The 19,835-nt window shown below is 39.9% G+C and overlaps 1 protein-coding gene across 4 annotated transcripts in view; it reads right to left on the reverse strand.

The window, feature by feature from the left end:
• Positions 1-19,835, reverse strand: part of dnc (phosphodiesterase dunce) — a 195,679-nt gene that overhangs the window by 30,037 nt on the left and 145,807 nt on the right. The window contains exon 1 of one of the 4 annotated variants that reach the window (XM_090179700.1): positions 4,070-4,141. The exons of the other annotated variants lie outside the window; for them this stretch is intronic. The gene's annotated coding sequence lies outside the window, so the exon portion shown is untranslated. Of the gene's footprint in view, positions 1-4,069; positions 4,142-19,835 lie in introns of those variants that run through there. 4 annotated transcript variants of the gene reach the window in all.

A 19,835-nucleotide genomic window follows, 5' to 3' on the forward strand; every position in this document is an offset into this window, starting at 1 on the left:
CTGTCTCTTCCATTTTCATCTTCGTAGACTCCTTAATTGGAGGAAAGATTTTGATGGGCTATACCTTTATCTCGAGGCTGGCTTGAAAAGGAATGTTTTTTTCGGACGAAATAACCTTCCCTCTCTTCTGACGTTCGCTAATTTAGAAAATTGCCAAATTAGACGGTTAAACTGTAATTGCCGGAAAGGTCTTCGGTGGCACAACTTGGAGGGGTGGGGAAAATACATTTTAATGAGCAAAAATGTAAATATTTTTTTTTGCGCTTTACACCTTTGGGCTAAATGAAAAATTTAATTAATAGTTATTTATGTAGCTAAGTGGTATTATGGTATTGGCATTGTCTTTATAAAAAATAAATCTAATAAAAATTAAATTACTAATAGACTGATAGGATGGTATGTGTATCGCTGTCAGGTGACCAATAATAATAACAATAAGCTACGCTAATACCCTTGGCACCACCCTAGGCACAAGTCATCCAGCGACTTTTATTGCCTTTAATTCAGGTGACCGGGTAGAGACAAACCATTCTCTACCTGAAAGTAACTATCAATTAAATCTAAAAACCTCTATTTGAGAAAAAACGAGTTTTTTGTTTAAATTTCGAATAATAACAATGGTAATCTATTAATTTAAATACACTAAAATATGGGGGATAAAAGTATAATATATTATCATTTGAGGATTCTAATTTCTTGACTTTTCCTCTCAGGTAGTGAATTATTACACCAAAAATGGCGGCCACGTAGTGTTACTACTCTATCGCAGACTCGGAGTAAAGGTGTAATCAATATATATTTTCCAGTGTAACGTTTTTTACTTTACAGCGAGATAATTTTTAGAATGTACTTACTGTTGACCAACTCCCATTAATATCATCATTATGGGTCTTTAATTTGAGTAAATTTCGAGGTACAAAGTGAAAAAAAATTCCCATGTTATTTTCAATGGGGAAATTTCCATTTTGCGTTGTCAAAAACATTTTTGGTTGCCATGGCCAAACGGTTGCCTATGGAGACATTTACCTTTAGGGTTTTTCAAGTAACATAAAGGTGTACCAAAACCCCCGAGTTTGAACAAAATCCGTGTGATACATCTCGCGTCGTCTCCTTGTTAGTGAAGGAGAATTAGGGGTCAAAATTGGGACTTCCCTTTTCTCTTATAGCCTGCCCCCCTTTGCCTTTCCTCAATGTCCGCGGGCTTCTTTTATAAGGCGGAAGAGCCCCCCCCCTCCCTCCCCGGTTTAATCTTGGATCAGACAATCTTATAGAGTTAAATTACCCTGAACGTGTTATTTTCTTCCTCCTCCTTTTCATTCGTTCTCCGCTCTTCATTTGCTTTCTCCATCCCCCCGAGCAGTTGGTGCTCCGTCTTCTTTTTGTCGGTCGCTTTCTACATCTCCCTCCTTTGCTTAATCAAGCGAACAATTGGTGCGCGCACAAAAGACGGAAAACAACGCGATTCGTCGGAATTGACTCGGAAGGGCCAGCTTTCTTAGATTGACGCCAAAAGACGGTGGCCATTATATGGGACTGGTCGTGTTCAAGATCGAGAAAACCATACGTGATTACACTCCCGTGTCTAGGATTAATTCTTCCTAATGGCCGCGTCCCGTCAACTTCCAAGCCCACTTCGAAAGCGAATGGGTTACAATTTCTCGATTATACATTATAATTTGGAAACATCTTTGCGTATCTTTCGGCACTGTTACTTATTATTTGAAAGGATTGCTAAGAGCTAGCCGATTCAAAATAAAATAATGATGCTGTTTTTAATTAAAATACGGGTCTTTAAACTCAAGTGGCTCTTTATAATAAATTACTCGAAAAAGATAAAGTTTAGTTTTCTTCCCTTAAACTAGGCTTAAAGGCCTAGGTTTTCTTCTGCCTGTCACCCTTTAAATTTACTTTCCTTCCAAACAAATACCCCGGTGGTAGGCCAACAGCGGAACACCTAGGCCTTTAAGTTCGTTTTAAGACTATGGACAAATGAGCTACGGGACGCGAATCATAAAGAAAAACCTCATTCTTCAAGTTACATCCCCCGCCAGCTCTCCTACCGTGAGAATCGCGAAACATTTCCACCCAAATACAAAGCACCCTCGTTTAAATTTAATAGGCATAGCCGTGAATCAATTAAAATGTGTTAAATAGATTCATGGCCTAACCTTTTCATTTATTATAACGCGTACTTGTTTGGTTTATTATTTGGGTTAATATATTTCCTATATCAGACACCGTGGCGCTACAAGCGGCACTGCTCTAAACAATACACCAAGGGTGCTAACTAGATTTCCGTTAAGTAGACTACTGCTCTTAAATGATCTCAACTAGGAGCCAAAATAAAGCGAGTAAAGATACGTAACTTTTCAAAAATATGAAGTAAGAAACCTCGGTTTAATTTAATTAATACTAACTTAACATTTTTAACCTTTTTTATTATATTACATTTTCATTATCATATTATTGTTTTTATTCCAGATTCAAAACAAAAACCTCGTTTTTAGACACGCTTGACTATCTTTCTCGGGTAACGTCAGAAGTAAATGAACCGAAGTTATCAGACTGCTATACTTATCATGTTGGAGGCGCTTTCCTTATTAAGTTACATTTTGACCTCGAATTTGAAATTTTGCGCCTTCTAGGCCGAAAAAAAAAGTTTTTGTTTTTATGAAACCATTTTTTATACATATAAATAGCTATACCCACAATTCCCAAGTGAAATTTATCGCGTCAAAAGACGGGGATTTAAATAAGCTTTTATTTGACTCTATTTTCTCATCATTTTCATCAGGAAAACGCCTTCCGATTCTGGGTGATATTTCAATAACTTCGGTTCATTTACTTCTGGTAACGTGTATTCAAAATTGAGAAAAGGAACTAATAACGTATGATCCTCGTATCCCAAGCGGTAACGAGCCAACTTCGAGGTATAAATCTATTTGGAAAAATGCCCTCCACTAGGGATCTCATCTATCCCAGTATATATATATATATATACATAGACGGAGAGAGAGAGTAAATCTATTTTAAAAGCAGTCTTCTCCGTGGAGTGTATCTCCTCCGACAATGTTTGCGTTTTGAATGAAAGGCGAGAGAGTGTATTTGCATTGAAGAGGCTCGTTGCCCTCCCGCTGGTATCGTTTTAGAAAGTTTCTAGAGATCAACAGAATTCTCCCGCCCGGGGGACCGCTTTTCCACTAAATTTTTATTTTGGTGGAAAAATTTCCCCGGATAAAATTAATTTATCCCACCCGCTTCGCCCAGGGCACTTCCCCCCTCCCATCCGAATGCCCCCCCCCTCGACGACGTCAACGGAATACTGAGGACAAATATATTTTTATATTGGAATGAGCGGAGAGGGAAATTAATAGCTGACGTTAGAGCCGCCGAAGGTTTTAAAACGATAATGGATTATTTTCAACGTAATATTTATCTTTATTATATTATATTTTATTTTATTTTTCCTTCTCCCCCACCACGTCGCGCTGATGACGTTAATCAAATAGAGTTGGCCGTTATTTAATGATTAAGGAATGTTCGGGAATTTACATTTGTTCGCTCGTTAACGGGCAGGAATTTTCGATGTAAATTGACGGTAATTTTGTCAACTTTATCTTTCGCGCGTTATAAGTTTCCCGATTTGTTTTTCGGGGCAATTATACATTCCAGGTATAGGGATGTTTGATATGATTCCGGAAATTCTATATATTTATAGTTCACGCTTCTATATATTTACAATAGGATTATTTTGTTTTTTATAGAATTTGATACCATACTGGTTTCTAGCCAGGCCCGGTGTTAGGATGTGCGGGGTCCTAGGCAGCAAGATATGAAATAGGAGCCCCAAAAGGTTTGACACTGAAAATGGGGCCCTAGGGTTCGCCTCGAGCGCCTTGCCCCGTTTCTAGCGGCGTGCAAATATCTAAACTACAAATATAAACGATCAACAGAAACCCCACTTCCGAATTTCAATCTGGCCTCGTCGACACCATTAATACAAACTGAGTATTACAACATCCACGAATACATCGAACGTGTGATTGACTAATTTGGAGGATAAGCTCACCTCGAAGAGGCCCTTTGTCTCGAAACTTGGGTCCCAGGAAGAGGCGGACACCTGTAGAGCAAACCCAACGACCGACGCCCGCTGTTGCTCACCATGCAGACCGACTGAACCGACTGCGGGGACATCAGCCCTCCTTGACTCGACTGACCGTCGGAGGTAGGGTCGTCCTTGGACCAGGGTAAAGGGTCACTCTTACGACTAGAAGGTCGCCGGCGAGACCGGTAATAGGGCAGGTTGATGTACTGGGTCACCAAAAGTTCCGGAGTCGCGTTTAGACCCAAGTAGCGCGCTACGGCCACGAACAACATCAAAATGGTCCCCAGCATGACGGTGACGACTTCGTATCTACTCCGAACGACGGACGAAGCTATGAGAAAGTCGAGAAACCCGCCAAACCAACGTGATTCGCGATCGTCATCCGATTAAGGCTTAGAATGCTGGCGTCGAAAAACAACTGCGGGCGGGCTGCCACCGCGGCAATAACGCCACTCGCGTCGCCTGGCTGCATTCTCTTTTCTTGAGAGGTACACCGGCGCTACACCGACTCGCGAGGACTCGAATAAAAGCCGAGAGTTTTCCGGCCGCCCTTTATGAATCTCTCGCGCGATATTAAACTTAATGCTTTTATCTGGGAGGAAAACCGCTTTTCATCAACTTCCTCTTTGCATACGATTATCTATCCCCACCTTTGGTTTTTTACGACGTTTTTATAACGAAACAAACGGCGTTAAAACGACGGGGACGCATTTATTAGTTACGCGTGGTTAAGCTATTATACGCGCGATTGTATAACACCTTGGCCGATTTTGGATTCAACCCAAATTACGATGTACGTTGTCATTGTTATTATATTGTTTTACAATATCGAACGCTTTTAAATATTCCTCGTTGACTAACTTTTCGGCGGGGTTCGTTAAAGTACTCGTGACCTTTAGGGGGTCATTCTCGGTACCTTTTAATTAAGGGTGTCTTCCGGTATACGCGTCCGAGTTAGGAAGAAAAGCCCGGATGAGAAACGAAGATCGACTCGCCTCCGTCCATAATTTACAACTGATATCTGACGGGCGGTATTTACGGAATGGCGTGTCCTCTGGATTTGTCGCGAAGGAGGCTGACGGAACGAATCTTTTTCGGTCGCTGTCAAGTTGACTTTGCCGTCGAACGTCGTTAGGGAGGCGAGCGTTGCCGAAGAAAAGCGGAAGCGGAAACCCCTGGCTTTATATCTCAGACAGAGACGGACTACGCGGGGACTCACTCCGAGGGGGACGGGCCCCTCGAGTTTCCCTTATCGCGAGGGACGATTGGGTGAGAACGGATTTCGGGGCTACCGGAATTAGGCCAAAAGTAATCCCCCTCGCGCCGCGACAGTTTTATAGCCTTTAGCTGGTCGCTCGTACGATGGCACGAACGAACTTTACCAGTTCCTTCAGCTTCTGATAGAAATGGCGAGTGAGCTTCGGCTCGAGTCTATGGGGAAACGTCGTGTCTGTATACTTGGTCGGCAGTCGTACGACTGAATTCCCATTTTGTAACTTTGGCTTTCGTCTCTCCCGCCGCCACCATCCTCGCTCTCTCGCTTCTCCCGTTTGCAGAAGCCACCCCTCGCTATCCCGCGCGCAACACCGTCCTTTCGCGGAGGCACCAATTTGAATCGGTGGCCGTGGGTGGTGGTGCGGCCGCCGAGGGGGAGTAAATACGCCCGTAGATTGAAAGGTGCGCGCGCATCACCCTTCTCTAACTATCCCTCTATTCCTCCGTCTCTCTCCATACTATCAAACCACCCACCTCCCATCGGCCAACACCGCCTTTTAAATCGCCTCATCGTCTATTACTCGCCACCTCTCGCCTCCACCTTTTCCTTCACTCTCTCTCTCTTCTGCTCTTAGTTTTTTCCCCTCGTTCCAGGCCCCCCTCTCTTCGACCTCTTTAAGAAACTTTACCGATTGATTTCGGTTTATCGAACGTCTTTCGCTTTGCTTTGCAAATTAGGCGACGAAAATCAAAGGAAAGAGAATCGCAATTTCCCCCCAAGAGTCCCGCAGAAAAAACACACCTATTTAGAGTTTCTTGAAAAGAAAGAGGACCCCCAACCGAGCTTGTCTTTAATGTCAACCACGGATTAGTATACAAATCTACGAAATATTTTACCGAAAACTGTCTATAGCTTTGATAACGTAATTCTTTCATATTCTTATATTACATCGGAGAGGTGTATTTGCTTTAATATAATATATATATTTTTTATTTTAAATTAATTTATCTCTTACGTATGTCAAAGTCGGTACTCCTTTGATCTTCGAAAATATTCCCATTTGAAGTTAAGCAAAAATAAATCGTTATTAGATAAATGTTTTCTTTAATACATTTCCTTTGATGCTTTTATTTTATATACTTTGGGAAAAAAGCTTTCAAGGCTTTCTCTACTTGTTGGAAATTTTCATAAATAAGGTTTTATATCCAAAGCTTTTCTCGTTAAATGCGTTTTTCCATTACATTTGTATTTCATCTATTATATATATTTTTTTTTGATACCTCGTTAAATGAGTTGCGCGTGTAGGAGAAAAACGTTATCTATTGAATCGTCTTTTCTGTTATTGTTTCTCGCGAAAATCCGCTTATCTTTACGTTGTTTTTTGTTTTCTGCATAAATTGCTCTGGATAGAAAGACGTTTACCCCGTTCTTGCGTCTGACATAAAGAGGGGATTTATAACGGGTTAATAGAAATGATAAAAATTGTCTAATCTTTTTTTCCGTGAAAGCAGACCCGTTTTTTTTATATTAGGCGTGTATTCCAGCCTTTTTTTTATTGCACGACGCTAGTCAACGCCAGAAATCAATACGTAAACAGTTTACCCCTCGCAAGTTGGCTAGCGTTGGCCTAAACGTTCACCGGAGTGCTGCGGTTGGAACACTTTTACAGGCGTCACTTTTAGGTCTATTGTACAGCTTCTTAAGGCTTATTTTTAGAATTGTTAATTTTCCGGAAATATAAAATGCGGAAAACTTTCCGAAATGCTGAAAAGTTTCCGCAAATCGGAAAAATACAAAATTGAAACATAAATAACTTTTTAAGGGTTTTTAATGTTTTTATCGATATAAAATGTCTAATAACAGTAAACATACTACAAAACATTAATAGTGTTACATTGTTAATCAGTTTAAATTAGTCTAGAGGTTTAGTTTTACTTTTAAATTCGAAAAAATGAGGCGAAAATGCAGCTTTATTTAAATTTGCAAACAATATATTAGACTAATCATGGAATGAAAACGTTTTTTTTTAATTTTTTTTCGGAAAAATACGGAAAATTTTCCGGAAAAAAGGCCTCGGTCATTTTCCGGAATTTTTTTTTTACAACACTACTAGTTATTTTTATAGGTTGTAGTTTTGAAAGCCTGGTTTTAATTTCGATAACTGGTTTAATTATATAATTAAGTAATATATCTATTAAGTAACGTGACGAAAGGTTTTTGTTATTGTCAACCTGGATGATGTAAGACTTTTTCCACTTCATCGCGATTGTAATACATAATTAAAATAACAACTCTATTATCGTAATAATGACGATGAATATTAATGAAAATAAATTACGTTTGAATTTTTAAAATTCATTTATCCGTAGAATATTAAAAACTGGGAATTAAATCTTAAGGCGCTACCTTCGTTCTAAAACCAGGTATCTCAAAAGTATTAAAATTAAGAAAAAAAGTTATATAAATATCAAAAAATATTATTTAAACTAGCAAAAACCTTTTAAATATATCGGAAACATTTTAAATATTTTTGGTATAAATAAGGGATGAAATGTAATTTCGGAAAAGGATAAAAGAGGATATACGCGTAAGTCGATTTACTTGTCTTTGAAAGTCGGGTTACTCTTCTCATTTCTAAGGAGTTTTTTAAACTAGGCGTAGCTATAGTTCCGTCAAAAGGTCAATCTGATATTATACGCGGAGTTAGTTTTTCTGATCCAGATATAATATAATCAAGTCAATGGAAAGAAGAAAAATACGTTAACGATCGTTCAGAATTTAGTTCAATTTTTCCTCCCTAGGTGGCTCTAATCTTTTCCAACCTTTTTAACTATAATATATATACAAGTATATTAAAAGCTATCTTCGTGATCAAAGAACTATTAAAATCTGCGCTAATGTATTAACGGTAAAGATTTGACGCCCAAATTCTGGCCATCAACTTTGAACTATTTAAAAAGGCTGGCTGATTTTGCTTAGAACCGCAAAAAGCTAGACGCTCCATCTTTCGATGGAATTTTGAACCTTGAAAGAATGGGTATTTTCCTAATGGAAAGGCGGCTTCGAAAATGTTCTATCAATTATCGGATTATTTTTCTAAGGCCTCCTTTTCGGCGAGGAAATTTTATATATTTATTCGGTCCGTTTTGACTAAAGCGATTTGACTGGGAAAATATCATTCCCCCTATTCCGAAATAGGATTTTTTTCACGCAGTTTGAAAACGATACTCTATAACCCTAAAACCTTTTTATTTCCAAGTGAAAGTTCAAAGTACTTAATTTTTTTCCGCTAAGCCTTTAAAAGCTCTTTCGCGTTCAATGTCAAAAATTTTCATTATATTATTATATAACACCTTTATCTCGTTATTAGCTATAAAAATGCCATAATGTTAAAGTCAATACGAAAATCAACGTTGACTTTACGACGCATACTATACCCTCACCCTTCTTTCGGTAATACTGTCAGTTGATTCCATTAACTAGCGAATTCGGGCCCATCTATTGTTACTGGAATTACTTCATCCACGTTTTCGCGTCTACCTGCCCCCCATAGAAACGTCACGGCGGATGATTGACGCGAGACTAACTAACTCCCCCGTCCCCCTTATCTCAATTTTTTTATATATACTAACGATGTGTTCTATAGGGGTTTCGCTATACCATATTATTAATTCTAAGAAGGTAAGAGGGTGAAGTCTGTACTCAATCGTTACACCGTGAACGCTGACATTTGACTTTAGCATGACGGTGGCCCAGCCAATCAGGCGAGAAATATTGACTTTTCCTTTTTTGCCTTGATGCGGCTAAATTATTAGACTTTTTTGGTTTGTGACATTATAATCGAAGAATTTGTACCGCCACGTCTAGTACAACCAAGTTTCGATACTAGTCTCTCTACAAACGCAGTTATTGGTTGCAAGATGTCTCGGCCGTTTGACGCGTTGCGTGCTCGCTTTTTATCCTCTACCTCTTGTCAGTTGTTCTAAATGTTTTTTCCCTCCGTTTGCATTGTCGAGAAGGTGGCACGTTCTAAAGCGGTGCCGTTACTCTCTCACTATTGATTCGCTCGATTCATATCGACTTTCATATTCAATTCGACGTGGACTTTTGTATTCGTTGTTATGGAAAACCATTGTTTTCGCTGGTGTTTTTTTTGTTATCGTTGAATTTATTTTTGTTTCCCGTTAAAACGCAAAAACACAATACGATGAAACATTATTTTTAAAATAATTTGCTTACAGTTTTGGGTAAATTACAGCGCTTAATTACAGGCTTACGAAGAATAAGTTCAATTAATCAACTAAAAATGCGCCAGTCATAATATATTTTACCCCATAAAATGTTTTGGGAGTTAGGTATCTCGAAAGAGAGCTTATTGAATAATAATATCTGTGATATACGTGGGTTTTATCAAGAATATATCTATGTTACCGAGAATGGACTAGTCGAGTCTCGCTAGCCTAAAAGCACCATCTCCCAAAAGGAAACTTTCTATTTTCCAAATAGTATTGCGCCCTCTAGTTTTTTTTGCGAGAAAACACGTACGGAAACTTTGTTGAGGTTAACGGTAATAGGTAGTGTAGGGAGCTTTTGGCTCGCGTGGTATGAAGGGCCCTAAAAGAAACTTGATGACTTAGGTCTAAGGCGGTAATAATAATCTAGGTTAATACCCAAGGCACAACCTTAGGCCCAAGTGATCGACTTTTTAATGCCTTTAAACCGGTGGCCGGGTTACAATGCGTAGGAGGGTGGTGACCATGCCACGCGAGCCTACAGGCCCCTACACTTACTATTACCTCTACAAGTTTTTATGGGAAGGGGAAACCGAAGACCTCGGAGGAAAACCCCTTTAACCAGTGGCGAGAGAACTTGCAAACTCAACGCGGAAGGAGTGGTTCCAAGTTTTCACCCAGTGATTATTAAAGTTAAATTAACCTATTAATTTAATTCGTGCAACTGTAATTAAAGCTGAATTCAACGATTTAAAATTTGCATAAAGCCAAACAGATGGCGTTACAGTCTCGATTAAAATTGCAATTTTCAGGCCTAGGTGGTAATTTTCGCTATCGTAAGGGTTCTCTGTAACCTAAATAAGTGCTTGGTCTGAACTAGTGGCGGCGCGCCCATTTGCAATTTATTAGATTCGGAATTGGTCGGTTTTCTGTCACATCAGCGCTTCCATAATCCGTTCGCTATAGATCGAGAGAGTTTAATTTCAGTTTGAAACTTGTATAGCAGGGAATTTCTACGATACAAGCTACATAAGCAAATTAAAGAAACGCTGAGGAGCAGAAACAGACAGTACGCTGTAGCTCGGCCTGACAAAACGCATTAACTATTCAAGACTTATTTTCGTTTTACTGTCTGCAGTTGCCGCACGTTTATTTTGTTCACTTATCCGAGCGCAAAGCCCCTCACCATGAATATATCACGCAGTCAGCCTTTCCCATATTTTTATTTTATTACAAAACTCGCTTTTCGTTGTGTTATTTTGGCACCGAAAATAAAAATAGTTATTACGAGCTTTTATTCGAAATGTCGAATAGTTTTATAGCACTGCCAAATTTAACTGATACCTTTAGCTTGTTCAGCTATTTAAAGGTAGAGAATCGAGTGTAGCCCTTTGGTGTAACAATTTGTGTTATAAACTAAACGGTTCGTGAGTTCAACAGATTAAATAATTCACCTGTACTCGAAATTAAACTATTCGCATGTACTCGAAATGAAACAATTCGCATGTATTCGAAATGAAACTATTAGCATGTATTCCAAATTAAACTATTCGATGTATTCGAAATGAAACTATTAGCATGTATTCCAAATTAAACTATTTGCATATATTCCAAATGAAACTATTCGCATGCATTCCTAAGTAAACTATTCGCATGTATTCGAAATGAAACTACTAGCATGTATTCCAAATTAAACTATTCGTATATATTCCAAATTAAACTATTCGCATGTATTCGAAATGAAACTATTCGCATGTACCTAGGAGCAATAAACACAAGGAGCATGCAGCTAGCCTTTAAACACACTAACGCAGTGTTGTGTACAAATTTCATTGGACGAGCCTTACGCTGAACTTTTTACGGAAAGGGGGGAGACAATTTCCAGATTTTCCCCTTCCGACGGCAGCAGGCGCTAAAGCGTCTAACCAATGAAAACTGTACGCAAGAAAATGCACGACTTTTGACGGGTTGCGTTCTCCTTGTGTGGGGTGCTGTGTTTGTTGCTCCTAGGCATGTACTACAAATTAAACTATTCGCATGTATTCCAAATGAAACTATTCGCGTGTACTCTAATTTAAACTGTCGCCTGTTACACCCATGTAATAGCTCCAAACTCGAATATTAAGCAGCGAATAGTTCGATTTAGTGTAGAAATTATTCGCAGAATATGTCACAAGTATCTATCTTTTGACGAAGCGTCTTCAAAGTTCGAGTGAAAGTTTAGCGGTTACCTTTCGTAACGTAGGGTTCTTGAAACTCTGTAATATTTCCATCGGCAGACCCCATGCTGCCAATTTTGAAACTTGCATAATTCGATAGCTCATCTAAACGCCGCCTCTTTTAGACGCTAATCGCGTAATGCGATCATAAAATAAGCCAAGTTCAGTTTATTTTTAAGCCAGAAATTAATACAGTTAGTAAACCTGTTTTAAAAATTAACTTTGGTTTATTAAACCCTGTTCTATTAGGGATTATGGACGTACTTACGGGGAGTATGAACTAAATCAAAATTCGTATTTTAACACGCGCTACGTAACTAGCGCCAATCATCCCTAGCTTCTGTTAAACGTGGTGGCAGAAATGTCAAATTCGTACATAGAGCCGATCGCCGATCCAACGCCGCCGTCTCCGATAATTTCTCTGACGCCAAACTGCCGCCGCCCAGTCTATTACTTTTCACCGCGCCGCCAACGCCGCCGATAAATTTTGATCCCGCCGCCGAATTCTTTTTTAGATTTTCTACTTCACTTCATTTTTTTTCCTTTAAAAACATTTTGGAATTTTTCCCCAAATTTTCAAAAAAGGACGCCGCCGCCGCCGATAAAAATCAACGCCACCGGAGGATTTTCACCGACCCAAATCAAATCGGACCTATGCTCTATTTGTCCCTTTAAGGGGGAAGACTACAGTGGCCATTGTCTACTTTCGCGCTACTTCAAGCTGAACTCTTTTAATTTTGTATTTTAACTTATAAAATTAATATTTAAGTGTAGAACAGCCTCTTGTTTAGTGACTAAAATAATTTTGACAATATTAAATTTAAAAGTAATAAAGTTAAAATAAAATAATAAACACGAAATAAATGCGTAAGTAAATGGTTTATTTATTTAAAAACCGACTATAGTTTTGGCATAACATTATGCCATTGTCAAGGTGAAGAAAGAGCGTTTACACAAACAGCGCAGATATATACGTGTAAAAATAAAAAATTAAATTTTTCTCCCCATTTTAAATATAGTCATTGTTTATATTAAATTTTAAAGCTAAGAAATTATACTAAACGAAATTATTACGCATTAAAACGTGTCTTTACGCCTAGCCCTTAGATGTCACCGAATCGTTATTCCGAAAGATCGCCGAGGCTTAACGGGAAATCCAAAGCTTAACGGAAACCCAGTCACCCTACGAAAACAATGTGTTGCCGTCAAAGGACGGAGTGCTGTTGCGATGAACGGCTGGCTTTATATGGGATTTTAATACCACAACCAAAACGGATTATTTAGGCATCATTACTTTTAATTCTCCGAGCTCCGAAGGTACCGCGTTCACTTTCTCAAGAAAGTGTCTCACGTCTTGGAAGTACGATGACGCATTTTTTAATTCCTTTTCCCCCCGCGTGCCCCCTGCCCCTCCTCATTTACATGAAAATAGTTTTCGAACCATTTCTCTCTTGCTTTAATTAAAATTTGCGGATAGTCTCGGCTGGGACGCGGTAGATGTTTTTGCAGAAACAAACGTAAGCTAAATATAGGAATTTTTACGCGTGGTGCCCTCTGGCGATGTGATACTCGGTATACGAGGATTAAAAGGCTCGTTTTTCATTGTAGCCATTTTGTATATTTTTCTAATTGAAATAAAATTAATTTAATTTAATATTGTTTTTACCACACTTCTATTTGTCACGAAATAATTTTTATGACGTGACGTTCAATTTTTACTGTCGCCATCTGGTGTCACAGAACGATTTTAATTCGAGGAGCTTTTGTTAAATGCTTTTCCCTTATTTATTATTGAAAATATTTTACAATTATGCAGTATCGTAATTTCTTCCAATGATAACTGGTAAAGGCTTATGCCTTATCCAGAGGAGTTTAGAATGTTCGCATAACTCATTTTGATGGAATTTCCTATAGTAACAAGTACGGTAGTTGGTCCATAGACTAACTAGCCTTATTATCTATGTGTGAATACAAATTTTGGTGGATTTTGTCTAAATGACGTAAAACTACATGACATCGAAGGTCTAGCTTTGATTGGCTATTCTAAAAGAGTACAGGGTACTTGAAATAATAAAAAAAAATTATAAAAAAAATCTTTTGATTTTATACAAACTGGGGAAAATTTTTGTTAAATTCGGTCACACCGACCGGACTATCGAAAAGTGTAAAGATTTCTTTGTCGCTTTTACCAAGTGGAGTTGAAGTGGTCAACGCTACCGTTTGACCTTTATTTTTTCATAATAAAATATGAAAAGTAGTTTAAATTTTTTTCCGATGAATGGTCTCGAGATATACGCATTTTCCTTCTTCATTTTATACCCTATCGCGTGTTGTGGCCAAATTACTTCGAAAATCGCTTAAGCAGTATGAAATTGTATTTTCTGCCTTTTCAATGGCCGTAAAATTAATGACGAAATTTCGTAATAACCCTTTTTCGGAATGTTTTGGCGCGAATCGCTTCGGCGGGAGCATAAAGCTCCACTTTTTGAATTGTAAATTTACGAACTGTATTTCCAATCGATATTGAGTCATTAGGAAGAAGCTTGCGCTATCGTCGATTCGTATTGGACCTTTCTGTTTTTGCTTATTTATTATTCAGCGCGTATTGACAGATAAGCGTATTGAGCTAAGGAATGCTGTGTTTATCCGCAGCGTTCCTTCGGGATGTCGCATTGGCGTAATAGAGAACCATACCAGCCTATTAAAATCTTTGGAAAACAGACGGGAAACGCCACCGCTCGTAAACGTGAACGGGGGAACTTGTAGCGGTGTAGATTGTACGGAATAAGGCGACTGCTACAACCAGGGCCTTGCTTAGAGGTCTCGCGGCCCCGGGCGAAATGCATGGGCGAAACTGACGAGTGTAGCGGCCCTCCGGTATATACATCCCTATGGTAAATTTTTAGCGGCTCTGGGCGACGGCCCGGCTCGCCACCCCCTAAGCACGGCCCTGGCTACAACTCCTACACGTTTCCCGTTCACGTTTTCGAGAGGGTGGCTTAATCTGTCTATTGTTTTGGATTTACGTCCATAACACGTTGGGAATCCTAACGCTTTTGTTAGTGGACTTTAAATCAGTGGTGAATTAGCCAATAGGATGAGTAGGCTTAAGCCATGGGTCCCCAACTTGCCCAAAAGGAACGAGGGCCCGAGCCGAGGCTAGATATAGCAATGTATAAGATGGGCCCTAATAGTACTCAATCTTGGGGGCCCAATACGAGGCTAGATCTAGCGAGGTGAGATTGTCCCGAATAATACTCAAGGGTAGGGGCCCGAAATGAGGCTAGATCTAGCGAGGTGAGATGGTCCCTAATAATACTCAAGGGTAGGGGCCAGAAATGAGGCTAGATCTAGCGAGGTGAGATGGTCCCTAATAATACTCAAGGGTAGGGGCCCGAAATGAGGCTAGATCTAGCGAGGTGAGATGGTCCCTAATAATACTCAAGGGTAGGGGCCCGAAATGAGGCTAGATCTAGTAGGGTGATATGGTCCCTAATAATACTCAGGGGAAGGGGCCCGAAATGAGGCTAGATCTAGTAGTGTGAGATGGTCCCTAATAATACTCAGGGGAAGGGGCCCGAAATGAGGCTAGATCTAGTAGGGTGAGATGGTCCCTAATAATACTCAAGGGTAGGGGCCCGCGATGAGGCTAGATCTAGCAAGGTGAGATGGTCCCTAATAATACTCAAGGGTAGGGGCCCGAAATGAGGCTAGATCTAGTAGGGTGATATGGTCCCTAATAATACTCAGGGGAAGGGGTCCGAAATGAGGCTAGATCTAGTAGTGTGAGATGGTCCCTATTAATACTCAGGGGAAGGGGCCCGAAATGAGGCTAGATCTAGTAGGGTGAGATGGTCCCTAATAATACTCAAGGGTAGGGGCCCGCGATGAGGCTAGATCTAGCAAGGTGAGATGGTCCCTAATAATACTAAAACTTGGGGCCCCGAGACGAGGCTAGATCTAGCGAGGTGAGATGGTCCCTAATAATACTCAAGGGTAGGGGCCCGAAATGAGGCTAGATCTAGCGAGGTGAGATGGTCCCTAATAATACTCAAGGGTAGGGGCCCGAAATGAGGCTAGATCTAGCGAGGTGAGATGGTCCCTAATAATACTCAGGGGAAGGGGCCCGAAATGAGGCTAGATCTAGTAGTGTGAGATGGTCCCTAATAATACTCAAGGGTAGGGGCCCGCGATGAGGCTAGATCTAGCAAGGTGAGATGGTCCCTAATAATACTCAAGGGTAGGGGCCCGAAATGAGGCTAGATCTAGTAGGGTGATATGGTCCCTAATAATACTCAGGGGAAGGGGCCCGAAATGAGGCTAGATCTAGCGAGGTGAGATGGTCCCTAATAATACTCAAGGGTAGGGGCCCGAAATGAGGCTAGATCTAGTAGGATGATATGGTCCCTAATAATACTCAGGGGAAGGGGCCCGAAATGAGGCTAGATCTAGTAGTGTGAGATGGTCCCTAATAATACTCAGGGGAAGAGGCCCGAAATGAGGCTAGATCTAGTAGGGTGAGATGGTCCCTAATAATACTCAAGGGTAGGGGCCCGCGATGAGGCTAGATCTAGCAGGGTGAGATGGTCCCTAATAATACTAAAACTTGGGGCCCCGAGATGAGGCTAGATCTATCAAGGTGAGATGGTCCCTAATAATACTCAAGGGTAGGGGCCCGAAATGAGGCTAGATCTAGCGAGGTGAGATGGTCCCTAATAATACTCAAGGTTAGGGGCCCGAAATGAGGCTAGATCTATCAAGGTGAGATGGTCCCTAATAATACTCAAGGGTAGGGGCCCGAAATGAGGCTAGATCTAGCGAGGTGAGATGGTCCCTAATAATACTCAAGGTTAGGGGCCCGAAATGAGGCTAGATCTAGCGAGGTGAGATGGTCCCTCATAATACTCAAGGGTAGGGGCCCGCGATGAGGCTAGATCTAGCAAGATGAGATGGGCCATAATAGGGACCCGGGTGGTAGGTAATCCACCATTCCTTTTATCTTTAAGCTATAGCACTTAATCTTTAAATCCATAATTTCCATACATGAAAATGGTTAAATTAAACCCTTTTTTAATGTAAAGAAAATGTATTTTTGTAATTTCGTTATCGACGATTTTCCGTCTAGCGTATAAAATATAAGTAGGACAAAAATGTTAGGTATAGCGTCAACAGGCCTTAACAAACTGATACGGCCAAGGTGAATTTGTAGGTTGCCCTTTAAGCGGTACAGCGGAGCTGATCATCCGAATGACCCAAATTGACCACTCGCTGGACTATCTTCGACTCGTTCTTATTACTAGTATAGTATGCCGCTTCAAGTGGTCCTTATCTACTCGTATGGAAAAAGAGCCATCTAACGGCGTAATATTAAAAGGAAAAGGGCTTCGGACGGGGACGTGAGACCCGCGGGCAATTCTTGTCTGATACGGCGTCTCTCCCCTTTGAGTCTCGTTTCCCAGCCGAGCGTTTTTATTGTACGAAAGATAAGCCCGACTCCCAGGGGACGATGGAAAAATCTTAAGAGTTTCGCCGGAAAAATTCGTCCTTAGACTCGACTCCAGCAGCGATTGCTTTGGCGGGGGTACCTATTATTCGATCTTGAATAGCGGCCACCCTAGCGTACTTCGAGTATAATAGGGATACTTCAGAGTGAGCGCCGTTCATGATGCAATATGGTTCAAGGTTTCTTCGCCAAACGAAAAGCGACTACCGGATAACGTTATTTATTATATTTTCGCGCCTCTATATGATTTACGGCGATGTAACGGTTGCCAAGGCTTAACGCGTCGTCGCTGAAATACTATTACGGAATGCGCCTAACTTTTACAGAGATACGCGGCAGTCCATAAATCAGTTGTATATTTTAAACAAATCTACGAGACTCACGCTTTTTTATTTTATTTTGTTAAAAAAGTAAATTCAAAATATAAATCTCTAGTTTTATTTGAAGGAAATATATTTCAGAGATTTCGTTCGAACATTGGCAAATATCCAGGCAGTTTGTTATATGTTTGTTTAATACGTTTGGAGATGTTACCAGACCAGGAAATTGATGAATATCCTTTTGTTTCAAACGCTTTGTTAGTTCCGCTATAAAATGAATTTTTAATTTGAAATATTTGGAATTTAATTTATATTATTTTGAAATCATCGACGGTCGGTCGTTGTATTTTAGCGCGTTAGGCCATTCCTAATGGTAGTATTACGAAATATGTTTTGAGGGATTTATTGGCCACTGAGGACGTTATATATTATGTAGAAATTAAGGTACAATGCCTAAAGACTAAGGACTAAGAGTTAATAGATATCGCAGAGGCGTGTTTAGTTTAGCGCCGCGTATGCAAATTTAGCTAAATCTAATAGCTATTTCAAATAATGGGTATATGGAGCTTTGAAGCCCCAAGCGGGAAGTTATCAATCCCATCCCGTAATTTATTCTACAATTTTTAAGAAACATTAGAAATGCGCTAATTTCTTTATCCATTTGTAAAAAAATAAAATTGAGATAATTATCGAGAAAACGTTTCAAGAGAGTCCCGTGTAGACAGTAACAAATAACGCTACATCTGCCTAATCTCGGGTCACAAGCTTAAGGGTACCAATACCCTGCTTAGATGTAAATTATTTATACAATTAGTAGGAAAAAATTCGAAACTAGCTAAACAATCATTTCTCCCGGGTTAAGTACACAATGGGCACTATTTTAGTAGTAAAACCATAAGTAACATAATAACAATAAGTATGACAGTTCCTATGGTTTTTACGCTATTTCCTTTTATCGAACATTTTTAAGACTCATGCCAAGCTGCGTATTATCATCCTTGGTGTATTTCGCCTTGGGCATATTTAGACACTAGGGGGCTCTGTGCTAAGAATTAAACCTAGATTGTGCAATAGCTCCGAAAATCAGTTCAAGGATAGTTTTTACTAATTTTAATAATAATAATAATAATCAGCTAGACTAATACCCAAGACTCCACCTTAGGCCCAAGTAATCTAGCGACTTTTAATGCCTTTAATTCAGGTGGCCGGGTTACAACGCGTAGGATGGTGGTGGTAAGCAATTCATACCACGCGAGCCAACAGCTCTCAAGACTTACTATTACCGCTAAACTCATCAAGTTTTAATACTTATCGTTATTTAAAAGTAATTAGTCGACCCCACCCCGAGGCCCCAACCAGTCATGGCGACTAGCGCTTCACCTATGAAAATGTGGCGCCATCCCTAGAGTAATTGCTGAACTATTAATTCGCAAAAACTAATCTGAATTTTAGAAACTATCGTATACTTAATGGTGTTTCATCAACCAATCTAGAGTGTAATTACAAATTCTCGTCCGTTATGACAAGACTTCACAATAGGTTGCATTTCTAAAATATGTTTTACCGACCTAGAATTAGGATCGGCTTATTCGGAAAGTATAAACTAATTGTAGTAATATTATTGTCAGCCTGTCGAATAGGCTTTTCTATAAATTAACGTGGCCTTCTTGTTTACTGTTTTTTTCACACTTCCCTAGCTCTCCCACTAAAGAGATCGAATGAAATCGTCAGTAGGTTTGACTGCACAATTTCAAGAATAAGTTGGACAGTCGTAGCGAATTTATGGAAGGGCCTATTACCGCGGGTGTCAAGGCCGAAATAAACCGTGAAATAAAAAATTATAGCGTTTAATTTCCATAACACCGCGGCGTTGGAACGGATTTGCAAGCTGAAAGCCGTATTATCATAAGTGGCATAATTACCCTAAGTGTGTCAGTAAAATAAATTTTACAATGATACCTTGTTTAACGGAAATGACGTAAATGACGTCCCTTTTTCCAGTGACGAAATTGGCGGGAACATTACAAAGACCACATCGGGTACTACATCGGAATTCGCGAGTCATACGTTTCTTTGGTCCGTGTAGAACAAGCTCTCATTGATGAATTTCTACGGGAAAGGCTCTTAATGGCACACTTAGGGTAATTATTATTATCCATAAGGCTTGACTAGGTCTAGGGGCCCACCAAGAGTAGGGGCCCACGCGTAGTGAAGGAGAGGGGGATTTCGAGGGGCCCAAA

The sequence above is a fragment of the Leiobunum rupestre genome, chromosome 6 (assembly GCF_980474605.1).
Source record: "Leiobunum rupestre chromosome 6, qqLeiRupe1.1.hap1, whole genome shotgun sequence".
Taxonomy (NCBI): domain Eukaryota; kingdom Metazoa; phylum Arthropoda; class Arachnida; order Opiliones; family Sclerosomatidae; genus Leiobunum; species Leiobunum rupestre.